Source organism: Nymphaea colorata, chromosome 2 (assembly GCF_008831285.2).
Source record: "Nymphaea colorata isolate Beijing-Zhang1983 chromosome 2, ASM883128v2, whole genome shotgun sequence".
NCBI lineage: Eukaryota > Viridiplantae > Streptophyta > Magnoliopsida > Nymphaeales > Nymphaeaceae > Nymphaea > Nymphaea colorata.
Genome location: NC_045139.1, coordinates 15402435 through 15418822, shown reverse-complemented (window position 1 = coordinate 15418822; position 16388 = coordinate 15402435). Strand labels below are relative to the sequence as shown.

General features: G+C 38.6%; 1 pseudogene; it reads left to right on the top strand.

Annotated features, from left to right (window-relative positions):
• Window positions 1-3522: 3522 nt before the first annotated feature.
• LOC116246931 (ferric reduction oxidase 7, chloroplastic-like) lies at window positions 3523-11094 on the top strand (annotated as a pseudogene).
• The last annotated feature ends 5294 nt before the right edge of the window (window positions 11095-16388 follow it).

The window sequence follows — 16388 nt, the reverse complement described above, 5'->3', positions numbered from 1 at the left end:
TTCAATTTCGTGCATTTCGTTGGTACCATGAAGAAATTTTTAGAACATGGGAGGAACTAACATTTTGTATGAAAGAATACATAAATAAGTTTTTTTTTTCCAAGTCACAAAATTCATTTCTTAAGTCATCTGACAACGGTGGATGAAGGCAAGGTTGTTGTATAATCATTGAGTCATAGTTAGGGCTGCACCAACTCGGATTCGATTCGAACTCACTCAAGTAAACTTGACTCGAGCTCGACCCATTTTTTATACGAGCTGAGCTCGAGCTTAAATATAAACTTGAGTATATCAACAAGTCGAGTTTGAGTTAGTCGAACTTCGGCTCAACCAAACTGGAGTTTAAGTTTTTGTTTTGGGTTTTTAGTTTTCTTCTCTTCAACGACGCTTCTCTTTAATTTTTTCTCCCATTTTTCTCTCTCCTCACCCCGTTGGTGTTCATTTTTCCTCTGGTTTTTCTCTTTCTTTACCCATGCCTTCATCCACACGGCAACGCTTTCCTTTACTCTCATTATTTTTTCTCACCATGCTTCATATCATCATCCTCTCTTACCACCATTATATTATAAAAAAGAGAAGACGACCATTACTGACATGCAGAAAACATGACCTCAAGTTCAACTCTCCTCATGTTTAGTCAGCTCCAACTCCATTTCGAACTCAATATCAGCTTCACAACTTCAATTTGAACTCAAATGGAGTTCGAGTTGACTAAACTGAGTAGAGTTGAACTCGAGGTCGTGTGCAGTCCTGGTCATAATTAAATGTTGTTGTCTACTGACGCCGTTTTCTGCATGTCAGTCGTCTTCTCTTTTTTATAATATAATGGTGGTAAGAGAGATGACCTATCACTCAAGCGGAGTACCCATCACTCAATCTGCTCTTCTCTCATTTCTGCCAAGTTATTTTTAATCGTGGATTCCAAGTTACGTGTATTTTATATATTTTCATTTAAACAAATTGAAGATATCATTAGCATGAGTTTTAAATCCATGCTAGCTATATGTTAAAAACAAGTCAGATGAAAAGTGGTGCAATCTAAAATCCAAAATGACCAGAAGAAAAGTGGTTCAATCTTAAATCCAAATCACCATACATCTTATCACTTAAAATTAACGAGATTTAACACCTGATAGAAAATGTGTAGCCCCAACATTACCCATATATCTTAAAAAGTTGTTGGTTCCATTATTTGCGTAATACCTCTGCGCTTTCATCTGCCATTCAACGCCCATGTCCACTCCTGAGCTATACATCGAGATCTCGCCGTTCAATTGAAAATATCGGATAACTCAAGCTTTGTGTCGTTTGATGTACATATTTTTTAAAATCATCATTAAGGGATTATATATATATATATATATATATATATATAGTCTCATAACATTGTATTTATTAAGGTCCCACAAAACAGGGTTTAGAAATGCATGGTATTTAAAATAGACAGAGGAAACCCAAAACCACTATCGATATTAGGGAGAGAGCTGAAACCTAAACAATCAAATGAATGAAATATTATGAAGAAAAGCAAAAAAAGATGTTAAAGGGGTGGCCGGCATAGGCCTTGGTCTCCCCTCATATTTTAAAAATTTTAAAAATTTATATGTAAATCTAAAAAATTTTAGTTTAATATATATATAAATTTAAAAAATTTCTACTTCGATCCCTATTAAAATTTTGAAAGTATAATTTGACCCTTGGGACAAAAAAATCTTTGACTCAACACCAGTTTGCAATACACCGTTTTTAGAAGAGAGAGAAAATCACACTTGTAACATTCCGCTAAAACCCCACAACAAGGTGTTAGAAAGGTAGGAATGCAGGACCGGATGCAGTCTCAAATAATGGACTTTATGTATACAACGTTTCTAACAACATTTGGTTGAAGCCAAGCAGCTGCCATATAAAAAATCTTTATGTAGTGCAAATTGTCCTTTTCATGAGGGGGAAGCAAGGGGGCTGGCAGAGTGAACACAAGTCGAGTCGAGCCCGAGTTCAGCCAGCTCAAGCTTAGCTTGAATAATGAAACCCCGAGCTCGACTCAATTCGTGCTCAACGTAAGCAACGAACTCGACTCGATAGTTACGTGTTGAGCTCGAGCTCGACCCGACTCGTTGTTCACTCCTAGTTTCCATGTCCCTGGAGACCCACGTCCCTTGGAGACCAACTCAACTAAAAATTGAAAGGCAAGGGAGACCCACGTCCCTGGAGCACCATTATTTGCTTTGTGAAACACATGCCCAAAACAAATACTTTTATCAACTTATCAGTTCCACTTGCAACTCGGGTTTGGCTTATTACAGGTCGAGTACTTGACACCCCAACATGTACTCAGCCCTATGCGCAGGCTTATCCAAGCCCTGGGCGGAGGGAGGGGGAGGGCCACCTAGGCCATGACCCTGCCCCAGCTAACTGAAAAAAAAATTACATTGAAAAAATTAAAAACTTTTAGTTGCCTCATGTATATTTGAATTTGAATTCAGTTTGATCCTACCCAAATTTAAAGGTTGAATTGTTCCGACTGCCCTTAAAAAAAATCCTATCTCCACCCCTAATCCGAGCCCCTTTGTTACATGAAAGGAATCGATTTCACCCCCTCATCTTATGTCATTTCACAAAGAGCAAAATTGGTATTTGGTGAAATAATGGTATAATGACCTCTTTACGAGCAATTTTTCCAAAGTATCTGTCTAAAAGAATCGGCAATGACTTAGAAAGTGTCTATCCTCTGAATCTGGTTATGTACGACGCCTTTATGTATGAAATATCAACTTTATTTTAATAATGACAAAAAATGCCATGACTAATAAAAAAAACTTTTTTGAAACAAAAAAACAAATAAAAAAAGACAGATTCCTCAAAGTGAATAGTACAAACTTGCCAATTATGACCAACACATCCAATGAAAACTGGTTATATACATTATCCAATGCACAAAAGTATTGTGTATTGGGGTGTAGTGATCATAATAATAATACTCGAGAGTCATTGTCAGGGCATAGAAAAAATACGAAAAAATCAAAAATTCAAAAAAGACTTTGTTTTTTTTTTTTTCAAAATCGGCAAAAATCGCCATGGCACCACCCCCAATGCACCCAACTAATAAGGAGCCACCCATTTGACAGAGTACAAAGGTTAGTTGGGAGGGTGTTGGAATTTGGACAACCATTTATTATTGCAGTTTGTTGGGACCCGGTCCTTTTATATGTTGTCGTCAGAATCCTGCAAGCATTTAATTTCTGCAAGCATTTAATTTCGTTTCAGTATACAGTGCATTTAATTGCTAGGTAGTTAAAAGTTAAAAAACTGTTACTGATGAACAATCGTTATATAGGCTTAACAATTACAGTGTTTTGAGCAACAATTAACAGTACTTTTTAACAACAACATTTCAATTTTTGGCCATTCGGTAGGCAGGTTTGTATTGTTTTATATGCATATATAAAAGTTGGTTGGTAGAATATTGGACCACTGCTTTTAGATTATGTCTATATAAAAGCTAGTGGAGAGTTTCATCGCTGTTGTGCTCTTTAGCACTTCCTACTTCCTTTTTGTTTTTGAGTCTGCGAAGTCATCATTTGGTGCTCGTAAGAAGATCGACATAGCTCAGTACCACCATAGATTGTGTGGGACGGCCGGTCCGCTGAGATAATTAGTCGGTGAAGTGATTTCAAGATGTGGTTCTGCGAAACTTTGCTCAGTTGTCTCAGCTAAGGAGGTATGCATATTACAGTCTCTCTTTGAGGTTAATATATATGAGGTAGATTTTTTACTAGGTGAAAATTGTTCAAGGTGCTGAAAATATGCTGACTTTTCATTGCATTAAGATCTCAAAATACGAAGATAATTATTGTTATAAATTAAGCAGCTTCTGGCTTTCTTTCCAAGCTTATCCAGGTCCTAATCTTTTCCACGCTTCCATGGACGAAAACTCTGCTTGGCAACCACTCCTTGCTGAAGATGGCGGATCAGAAGGTGGGTTTCTCCTCAAGTCCGCTGAAGGCCTGAAGTTATTCCTGAGCTATGGGCTAAAGCTTCTTATGGCAGCCATCTTTGTCACCTGGGTTGCCTTCATCTTCCTCCTCCCCACCCACTTCATGGGAAAACTGCTCGCACAATGGATTTCGATAACCAACACTACAGTATATGGTATATCAGGCAAGGACCCTGGAGATAATATGATTCTTTAATCATCAGATCGGAGGCTGGAGAAGAATAACTTAGCTTCAGCAATATTTATTATCTTGCTCTCTTTTAATTTCCTCCATTGGCAGGGATTCCTTTTCTTCTGTTCAGCGCCCCCGTTCTGGCTACTGCGCTTCTGGGGGCTGCGTACCTCTCTTTTTTTCCCACGGAGTACGATTGGCATGAGGCCTCACCGCTTATGAGCTTCCTTCAAGATCTTGTCTATAACTGTGCTTCTCAGCTCACGCTTTTTTTGGCATTGCAGAAGAGCTCATGAACTGATTAAATTGGTTGCAGGAGAAAGAAGAAGCGTACGTCATCCTCCCGGACCTTGTGGACTCATCCGGTCATCGTAAACGGGCCTCTTGGTGTGGTTTCTGCTGCAGAACTGATCGGGATAATTGCATTTGCCGTTTATATCCTTTGGGCGCTGCCTGCATATATAATAAGAGACATTACCTCCGGACCGTTTCTTGCTCCAAGAGCCGGCCTGTAAATTTCATACACCCCTCTTTTCTTTTTTCTTTCCTGCTGATAACCTGCACCATGGTCTCCATTTGCAAATGAACATAACATAGTTGATTGAGCTGACAGGTTAGTAAACCACTGGTTTAAAGGGTGGTAGGCACTGTTGTTCGTTGAAGGGAGAAACACAAAAGTTTGTCCCGTCTGAACCCAGCTTCCTACCTTGGGCAGTAAGATTTTTCCTTCCGGGCACCTGAAACTGAAAGACTTACATTTCCAGGCTTAGGATCCCATGCATGTAACAAATCCTCCATGTTGGATGCATTTAGTTCCGATTAGATGGAGTTGCTGAATTAGGAAAAATCCACTACTACTGTAGTACGAAACACGCTTACAGGAAGACGACGGATGAATATTCTTGAAAGCATTAGTTTTGTAGGCCGATGGGTACAAGGCCGTGCTTTTGCAAGTACCAATTAGAGAGAGATTCTAGCATAAGAAGTGGCCACCTCACGATCTTAGGTTCTCGTATTTCAATGGCAATACAAAAATGGGTGCTTTGTGTGAATTATAACCTTTCAGCGTTCCTGTCAAAACCAAGGGGCGTTTAGATGGCACCCCATAAACAAAACTCTTTTCTAAAGACTGTAACTTGATTAAAAACTCAGTTTCTGAAATCTACTTTGGATCTTTGCCTTAAAAAACATATGTGAAGTCGGATTTTCTAGGCCTTTTAATTCATAAGTACGTCAAAACTAGCAGGATTTTGAAGAGTCCAATTTGGATGATCGTCCAAATCTGCCTGAAATGATGTTCCCAAGGCCAAAGTTGGTTTTCAACTGTCATTCAAACCGCCACATTTTTTTATAAATTTGCCTTTGACTGTCAACTAAACAAGCTTAATTAAAAGACTCCTTAGATCGAAAACAGTTCTCATCCAACTACAAATGGAAGGGACTTAGTGCTTGGGCCATAGTCCTCGGCAGAAAATTATTATTAATTTTTTTCCGTCGTTTTAGCGTTGGAGCATCTGAGGCTCAAAGTCTCTCTAAACTTCCTGTGTGCGTATAATGGCTTCTTCTGCGGCTTGTATAATACTCTAGTCACTGTATTGCACTACAAGTTATATGATGGTCTTGCAAATTATGTCTGTGTTTGAGTTACTGAACTTTCGTTGCAGTGATCTTATGGCATCCTACGTCGGTCGCCGTCTGGCAGCTGTTGGATTCTACTGCACTGCTTTTCTTCTTATACCCACAGCTAGAGGTTCTCTTCTTCTCCGCGTTTTAGACATTCCATTCGAGCAAGCAATAAGGTATCACAGGCGGCTCGGACATGTGACGTTGATTCTCTTCACTTTGCACGGCGTGGTTTTTATCATATCCTGGGCTCGCCTTGGTTTGTTGCCAGAAAAGGTCAGTAAAAACCAGACATTCGTTTGCATCTGATTTTTCTGGTTTTCTTTTTGGTTTCTTACTGTCACCATGACTTAAAACGGGAAGTCTGTGGCGAAGTTAGAAAAATTTTTATTTGATTAAAAAAAAAAGACCTCTTTAATATATAGTAAGTTGATTGATGGAAACTATATATAAATAAATAAATAAATAATTGAAGGGCAAAAAAATATAAATAAGTAAAAAGGTTGGATCCAACCGATAATAATAAAGAGAGGAAAGCCCATGTCATATATATAAGGGCTGGGCTTCATCTTGTCATTTAACACCTGGGCCGGTCCGATTAAAAACATTCACCGGCCTGCGCATTGAGGATATATATATATAGGGTTTGGGCACTCAATACCCGAATCGGGTACACATCATGATAAATGCCTGGAAAACCCTCTTCATGTGTCATTCATTTCATGTGTCATTCATTGATGGCATCCTTTGGAACTCATCATGTGTTGCCAATAGCACCGTTACAAACTCTTAGCATGCCGATAAAAGGTTTTTGAGATATGAAATATTAAGGATTTCAATATGGGGGTTCATCCAACTAAGTAACTGACGGGTATAAAGTTGAAGGTTGAAACCAGCCCAATAATTAAGAGGGCCGGGTTTGGGCCACTGGCAAGAACTTCGAGCCAGCCCTAACCTGACTTTGTAAAGCCTTGGGCTGGCCTGCCCTAGCCTATGCCCAGCCCTACATATCAATCATGAACTGCTTATCCAGTATCGACTTTAAAGAATTTTAGCGTGCACACAACCTTTAAAATCAGATCTCAAAAGCTTAAATTTTTTATTACTAAATTGTGATTAATATATGTATTATTTGCTACCACTTTATGGTGTCAGAGATGTTAAAGTTATACTACGTTGTGTTCATCTAATATTGTGTATGGAAAATTTTGCAGATAATTGAGTGGAAAACTGACGATGTCTCTCATTTTCCTGGGGTTATAAGCCTTTTGGCTGGGCTATTGATGTGGGTCACTTCGGTTTCTCGAGTGAGAAGAAAGAGCTTCGAGCTCTTTTACTACACCCATCAGCTCTATGTAGTCTTCATCATTTTCGCTGCATTACATGTTGGAATTAATCTGTTCTACATCATTGCTGGTTCAGTTTTTTTGTTTATTATGGATCGGTTTCTCAGATTCTGGCAGTCAAGGGCTACCGTGGATGTGCTTTCAGTGAAATGCTTTCCATGTGGAGCAGTAGAATTGACTTTATCAAAGCCCAAAAGTACTGCTCTTTTACATGCCTTCAATTTAACTTCTGTAACAGTAGAACAAATTATATATGCTACGGTCCTTTTCATGACAAAAATCATATATATATGCTTAGCTTTCTCTTCTACTAATCAAAGTTTTTCTTTTCCAAATTGGACCAAGACTAGTTTACATGCGCAATTGATCATGTCAATTCACTCCTTCATGTTTAATATTAATTGAAGGAATGAGTTAATGGAGATTATTAGATCTATTTTTTCAAATTAAACGTTCTCATGTGGCTGTCTAGATCACTCCTGACTAGATGCTAATTATGATTAAAACAACAAAAAACATAGATTTGATCTAGAAGTGGTGCAAATGTTAGGGATACTGGACTTATCATTGCAGTAAGACACATGAACCAACTAGATCGCTTCTGATTAAGATTCTTCTAATCATGATTAAAATAACAAAAAACATACATTTGTTCTACAAGTGTAAATGTTAGGGACATTGGACTTATCATTGCAGTGAGAGTGTAAGACACAGGAACTATCAACATAATTTCTGTATAAAGTGGAAGATGAGAAAGTAAGCACATGCATATGTGGGAATATTTGATATCGATCTTTTCCTAGTTCATCCTCGATTACAGGCAAGTGACAGACTCATAGCTTCCTTTGAAACGGCGCTCAATATTAAATATGACAAGTAAAGTTTATGTTCCTTAATATTATGGCAGTAAGTACACCATATACATGAAAGAAATAAAGGAATGGATTAATAGAGGAAAGCATATATAAAAATATTTGTTGCTGTGAAGTCGATAAGGTGGAATAGAAGTAGCCTTTTGTTTTGATCAATACCATAATGCTTCAACATTTTTCTGTTTTTCATGTTGGTATGAGTCTCTTGATGCGATGTGTCTATGAAGAGTTGTCTTAATTTAATTTCTGTTGGTTTTGCTGCCTCTAGATATGAGATACAATCCTCTCAGCTTCGTTTTCCTACAAGTAAGGGAGGTGTCCTGGTTCCAATGGCATCCTTTTAGTGTATGTTCTAGCCCACTAGATGGCAGGTTGCAGTTAACAGTTCTAATTAAAGTTTCCGGGAGGTGGACACAAAATTAAGAGACACAATCATGAATGCTAAGAATCATGCTAAGTCCAGAATAAGTGCAGCAGTTGAGGGATCATATGGGTGTAGATCGCTGTACCATCTGCAGTAAGCTCACATCTCTATGATCCTATCTAGTTACTCTAAGATAGCAGCAGCTTAATTTATTGGTGCAATATCTCGTGTTTTATTTTCTCAATAGCTCAAATGACTAAGTTTAGCTGTGTAGAATCAATTACATGCATTGCTGCCCAACAGTTCTTGCATAGTTTACATATCAATATATTGTTTTCGTCTTGAGCCCAACGAGTGAAACCATTAAAAATAACATAATTCATTCAATATTATTATTCTGAGACATTACTGTATTGTGTTTTAAAAGATTTTCCACTCATTGATTTTTCCATTATTCTTCATATCTTTTGAAGATTTAGAATTTCTGATAATGTTTCACCAAGATTTTCCCAACTAGAAAAATCAAGTATTGGGAAAGTTCTCTTAACTACGGAGACAACATTGAGGAATGATCCATCTGGTCATCGTTTCTACTTTTCATGCTTCCCTGTCTTCTATCAATTGCATTAGCTGAAGTGGTATGATAGGTAAACTTGGTGTTATCTATTTTGGTAATACCATACTTAATGTAGTAGAAATTGCTTGTAGCTGGCTGCTTAATTGGCTTCGATGAACACGGGTTAAACCTAACACGCAACAGATTGAGAATAACTTTTGCAGCATTAACAAGTCAAATGGGTTAGCAGTATTCAAAACTATGTTCCAGTCCTGCACATTTCAGAAAACACTTGTAGATCATGTGAATCTTACGATGAGTAACTGCCCAGTAAAGACTATACGCAGAGATAATTAATCGTCTACCCGACCAATTAATATGGTGTCAGAGATTCATCAGTATCGGCATTTCAGAGTTTGGATATCAGTGCATAGACTATATTCTAAAATCATTCAGTAACCTATTACTGGAAGTTGAACTAAAACACATTCTTGGCTATAATTACATATGTTCTATTACGATGGTACATACATGCAGAAGTTTAATTTGTTTCTATCAGTCTTGCTTTTATGAACGACTCAAAGTGCAGTTTCTACCTTCGCAGATACGAAAATCTCGTATTGGTAGCTGGAGGCATAGGCATCTCGCCTTTCATTGCCGTTCTGAAGGATATCATTCATAGAGCTCAGGAAGAAAAGGATTGCCTACCCAGAAAGATTTTGCTTGTTTGGTCAGTGAAAAGATCAAAGGAGATTTCTCTTCTTTCTGACATGAATACAACATCCATAAGCGCATTCTTTCCCAAAGTTTTAAATATAGAAATTCAAGCTTATGTAACACAAGAATCAGGAATTCTACTGGTATGTTTCATATTTAAATTGTGACTATTAAAAGTAGCATTTGGGATGATGAGCTTAGTTCCATGATCTACAAACTAATACAGGAAGATGGAAATTATAATTCCGGAGGGGAGATAGTGAATTACTTTCCCAGCACTGGTAATAGCATGTCAACTTTGGTTGGTTCATGGAGTGCGAAATGGTTGGGGATCTACATGTTCTCTTCGATATTTGGGTTTATAGCACTTGAAGGTCTGGCGGAATTCGTCTTGGAAAAGATAAATATATCAATCTCATGGTTAAACGCAGTTGTATGCATCATTTGCATGCTCGCAAGCGTCATCTTGTTTGGAGGGCCTGTTATCATGCTTTGGCGTCGGCAGGAAAGCAGCGAGTTGGAGTTTGATGTCCATAAGGAGAACAATGATGCTGCAGGACTAAATAGCCCCACTGAGTACTGCGAAGACGCATCAAATGATCTTCTTGCCTTGGTATCTACTCATTATGGCCAAAGGCCAAACTATAAAGGTAATCCGTTTTTTTGGTAAACTACTCATATTGGTCAGTTTGTTAGTATTTCATGTATCTTCTGCTCCAAGACAAATGATAGATTTATTAGATTAGATACTTTCACAAAGGTTCCACGAATTTGCCACAATTTTTGATGCACATGCTTGACTTGGAACGATAACAAAGTATCCTTCTTGCCAAGCCAAACAGCCCCTTCATGTCAGGCACATAGGAATCTAGTGAGAGAAGGAGATGTTTAATTATGATCTTAAAATTCACTACAACAGAACTCAAAGGATCAAATGTCTGCGAGCCAGGTGGGTGACATTCTTGAGATCATATTTATTATCTGATTCTTTTCTATTCCCATTGTTTCTGGCAGAAATTTTCAGTTCTACATCAGAAAAGTGGGGGAAATCGGATGTGGGGGTTCTCGTCTGTGGTCCACCAGGCCTTGAGTCGAGCGTTGCTGCAGAGTGCAGAAACATATGCCAACCCGTTTTCCACTTCCATAGCCTCAGCTTTGAATTTTAACTATGTTGATGTGCAATTATCAATGCATTGCATTGTTAGCTAAAACTTAAATGGGGTAATCATTTTTTGGAGCTTGATGAGATTGGCAGCTTGCTGTTCAGCTGAAAATGTGACGCAGGAGCAGAGCAACCAGATTTATTTTCATATTTAGGATTTTCATTTGTTATTTTCTTTCATTTGATTCTGTCCGTTTTTATCCCATTCAAAGGCATTCAGGCCTCATTTATAACCAGTTTTTGAGTGAATAAAAAAAAACCATAATGGTTATTTATGTTTTCTTTTCACCTTTTATAGTATATTATGCTTTTCTTTAGGTAGGCATTGGTCGTGGCTTAGAAGAGAAATCCTTCTTTCTTATTGTATCAACTTGGTATCAGAGATTTGGTTTGTTTTTCCCTATTGATCGTGATAATGCATAATCCGAGGAAGAGTCCTGAAGGCCAGGAGCATATCATGCAAGAAATGAATGAATTTTTAGTTGAATTTAAGAAAAAAAATATGCAACCAAGAAGAAAAAACCTGCAAATTAAGAAAAATCTTTCAAAAGGATAGGAAGAGTATCAGATACAATTGAAACCCATCGTCTGGCAGCAAAGAAGCAGAGATGTATCCAGCGTCGGAGAGCAAAGAGGCAGACATGACTCCAACATGGGAGCGCAGGATTGGCATGTACGCATGCCGGTGGAAACCCAAGACCTGGCGTAGGTTATAACCAGGTTGCAGACGGAAGAGCGGTACCAGAAAGCTTTTGGCGTACCCCGTTCTCAGACATAGGGTGGCACCCATGCTTGAAGACACCAGAATCTACCCCACCAGTGAGCATTCCGCCTACCAGTGGGTCTGGGACGAGCAGTAGTCGATGTCCTCCACCATCGCCACGGATCCCCGTGGTGGGAGGCAAAGCGCGGCCCGGATCGAGAGAGCTGAAACTTAAACAATCAAATCAAATATTACGAAAAGAAGATATCAACGCCCAAGGGCACAGGAGCCTTGGTTGCCCTTCAGATTTTAAAAACTTTAAATATAGAAGTTTTTAGTTTAATATATATAAATCCCAACAAGGTGTTAGAAAGGTAGGAATGCAGGACCGAATGCTGAGCCAAGTCTCAAATAATGGACGTTATGTATATAAAGTTTTTAACAACATTTGGTTGAAGCCAAGCGGCTGTCATATAGAATCTATTTAGAAGTAGGGGGAGGGGGTGGCAGGGGCTATTGGCCCCCTCAATTTTTTTTTTAATAAAAAAAATCATGTAATTTTTTAATTTTAACTTATATAAAAATTTTGAAAAATTATATTGAGCGCATGTTAAAAATTTGAAACTATATTTTGGTTCTCCAATAAAAAAAATTCCTTACATGGCGATGTGTCTCGCCAAGATAAAAATACCACAGCTCCCACCAGATTGTGAAGATCAAAATGGACCATGGTATGCTGACCCCATTATGGATTTATGGTGCCTCTATAATTGTTGAATCTCTCCTAACATTGGCCCCCCGATTAGATGAATAAGTGATTCCTCAAAGTGAACCAAACTGGTTATATACATCATTCAAAAACACTTTTTTTTTTTCAAAAATCCATAAAATCTCTTTTTTTTTTTTTTTGGTGCACATATTTTATGTGCAACACCCCAGTGCACGCAACTCACTTTCGCACTCTCTTGTAAGATCAACCTCTTGACAAAGTACATCTCACCTTTTAGTTTCGTTGGGTGGGTGTTCGAATTTGAACAATCATTTATGATTGCGCTTGGTTGGGACCCGGTCTTTCAATATGTAGTCAGCATTTAATTTCAGTGTTTATATAATAATAAACTAATACTACTACTAATAACAATAATTCAAGTTGTATTGAATATTGCTGCATAGTTAAAAGTTAAAAAACTGTTACTAATGAACAATTGTTATAAAGGTTTAACGACAGTATATAGTGCAGTTACAGTGTTTTTAGCAAGAATTAACGGTACTTTTTAAGAACAACTTTTCAATTTTGACCATTCAGTAGGTAGATTTGTATTATGTTATTGGCATATATAAAAGTTTGGTGGAATATTGCGCCACTGCTTTTAAATTATGTGTATATGAAAGCTAGTGGAGAGTTTCATCGCTGTTGTGCTCTTTTGTACTCCTACTTCCTTTTTGTAGTCTGCGAAGTGATCATGTGGTGCTCGTAAGGAGATCGACACAGCCTGTCGGCTGAGATAATTAGTCGGCTGCAAAACTTTGCTCAATTGTCTCAGCTAAGGAGGTATGCACATTACAGTCTCTCTTTGAGGTCAATATTTATGAGGTAGATTTTTTACTAAGTGAAAATTGTTCAAGGTGCTGAAAATATGCTGACTTTTCTTCGCATTAAAATCTCAAAATACGAATATCATTATTGTTATAAATTAAGCAGCATCTGACTTTCTTATCAAGCTTATACAGGTGCTAAATTTTTCCACGCTTCCATGGACGAAAACTCTGCTCGGCAACCACTCGTTGCAGAAGATGGTGGATCAGAAGGTGGGTTTCTCCTCAAGTCCGCTGAAGGTCTGAAACTTTTCCTGAGCTGTGGGCTAAAGCTTCTTATGGCAGCCATCTTTGTCACCTGGGTTGCCTTCATCTTCCTCCTCCCCACCGACTTCATGGGAAAACTGCTTGCGCAATGGATTTCGATAACCAACACTACAGTATATGGTTTATCAGGTAAGGCCTCTGGAGATAATATGATTCTTTAACCATCAGGTCGGAGGCAGGAGAAGAATAACTTAGCTTCAGCAATATTTTTTCTCTTGCTCTCTTTTAATTTCCTCCATTGGCAGGGATTCCTTTTCTTCTGTTCAGCGCCCCCGTTCTGGCTATTGCGCTTCTGGGGGCTGCTTACCTCGCCTTTTTTCCCACGGAGTACGATGGGTATGAGGCCCCACTGCTTATGAGCTTCCTTCAAGATCTTGTCTATAACTGTGCTTCTCAGCTAATGCATTTTTTGGGATGGCACAAAAGCTCATGAACAGATTAAATTGGTTGCAGGAGAAAGAAGAAGCGGACGTCATCTTCCCGGACATTGTGGACTCATCCGGTCATCGTAAACGGGCCTCTTGGTGTGGTTTCTGCTGCAGAACTGATCGGGATAATTGCATTTGCCGTTTATATCCTTTGGGCGCTGCCTGCATATATAATAAGAGACATTACCTCCGGACCGTTTCTTGCTCCAAGAGCCGACCTGTAAATTTCATACACCCCACTTTTCCTTTTTCTTTCCTGCTGATAACCAAGAAAAACTGCACCATGGTCTCCCTTTGCGAATGAACATAACATAGTTGGTTGAGCTGACAGGTTAGTAAACCACTGGTTTAAAGGGTGGTAGGCACTGTTGTTCGTTGAAGGGAGAAACACATAAGTTTGTCCCGTCTGAACCTAGCTTCCTACCTTGAGCAGTAAGATTTTTCCTTCCGCGCACCTGAAACTGAAAGACTTACATTTCCAGGCTTAGGATCCCATGCATGTATCAAATCCTCCATGCCTGTTGGATGCATTTAGTTCTGATGAGAGGGAGTTGCTGAATTAGGAAAAATCTACTACTACTATAGTACGAAGCACGCTTACAGGAAGACGACGGGTGAATATTCTTGAAAGCATTAGTTTTTGTAGGCCGTGGTACCAATTAGAGAGAGATTCTAGCATAAGAAGTGGCCACCTCACGGTCGTAGGGTCTCGTATTTCAATGGCAATACAAAAATGGGTGCTTTGTGTGAATTATAACCTTTCAGCGTTCCTGTCAAAACCAAGGGGCGTTTAGATGGCACCCCATAAACAAAACTCTTTTCTAAAGACTGTAACTTGATTAAAAACTCAGTTTCTGAAATCTACTTTGGATCTTTGCCTTAAAAAACATATGTGAAGTCGGATTTTCTAGGCCTTTTAATTCATAAGTACGTCAAAACTAGCAGGATTTTGAAGAGTCCAATTTGGATGATCGTCCAAATCTGCCTGAAATGATGTTCCCAAGGCCAAAGTTGGTTTTCAACTGTCATTCAAACCGCCACATTTTTTTATAAATTTGCCTTTGACTGTCAACTAAACAAGCTTAATTAAAAGACTCCTTAGATCGAAAACAGTTCTCATCCAACTACAAATGGAAGGGACTTAGTGCTTGGGCCATAGTCCTCGGCAGAAAATTATTATTAATTTTTTTCCGTCGTTTTAGCGTTGGAGCATCTGAGGCTCAAAGTCTCTCTAAACTTCCTGTGTGCGTATAATGGCTTCTTCTGCGGCTTGTATAATACTCTAGTCACTGTATTGCACTACAAGTTATATGATGGTCTTGCAAATTATGTCTGTGTTTGAGTTACTGAACTTTCGTTGCAGTGATCTTATGGCATCCTACGTCGGTCGCCGTCTGGCAGCTGTTGGATTCTACTGCACTGCTTTTCTTCTTATACCCACAGCTAGAGGTTCTCTTCTTCTCCGCGTTTTAGACATTCCATTCGAGCAAGCAATAAGGTATCACAGGCGGCTCGGACATGTGACGTTGATTCTCTTCACTTTGCACGGCGTGGTTTTTATCATATCCTGGGCTCGCCTTGGTTGGCTGCCAAACAAGGTTAGTAAAAACCACACATTAGTTTGCATCTGATTTTTCTGGGATTTTTTTTTTCACCATGAACTTAAAACGGGAAGTCGGTGGCGAAGTTAGTAATTTTTTTATTAAGACCACTGATTAAAAAAAAGTAGTCCTCTTTATTATGTAGTAAGATGATTAATGGAAACTATAGATAAATAAATAAATAAATAAATAAATAAATAATTGAGGGGCACAAAAATCTAAATAAGTAAAAAGGTTGGATCCAACCAGTATGCTAGGGTGCGTAAAATGTCGTATATATAAGGGTGCCTAAGGGGCTGAGTACTTATGGGCCAGGCTTATGGTGGTCATTTAACATTATGGGCCAGGTTTATGCTGGTCATTTAACACTTGGGCCAGTCCGTTTAAAAAAATCCACTCGGCCGGGTATTGGGGATTTCTATAACTCATCTTTTCACTTTTTTTATTTCGTTTTCTCTCTCTCCGCATATGATACTAGCAATCGGCTCACTTAAAAACTTTTGGTGTATCCGCGTAACTGCCTTAAAAACTCTTCATGTGTTGCTCATGGCATCGTTTGAAACTCATCATATGTTGCAAGTAGCACTCTTAGAAACTCTTAGCAAATAGACAAAGGTTTATGAGATATTAAAATATAAAATATTAAAGGTTTTAAATATGGGTGGTCATCGAAATAGGTACTCGATAGGTACAAAGTTGACGGTTGGACCCAACACAATAATTAAGAGGGCCGGGCTTGGGCCACCGTCACGAACTTCGTGTCAACCCTAACCTGACTTTGTAAAGCCCACCCAGCCCTACATATACATCATGAACTGCTTATACAGTATCGACTTTAAAGACTTTTGGCCGTGCAGGCAGCCTTTAAAATCAGATCTCAAAAGCTTAAACTTTTGATTTCTAAAGTGTGATTAATATATGTATTATTTGCTACTACTTTGTGCTCTCAGAGATATTAAAGTTATCCGGCATTGTGTTCATCTAACA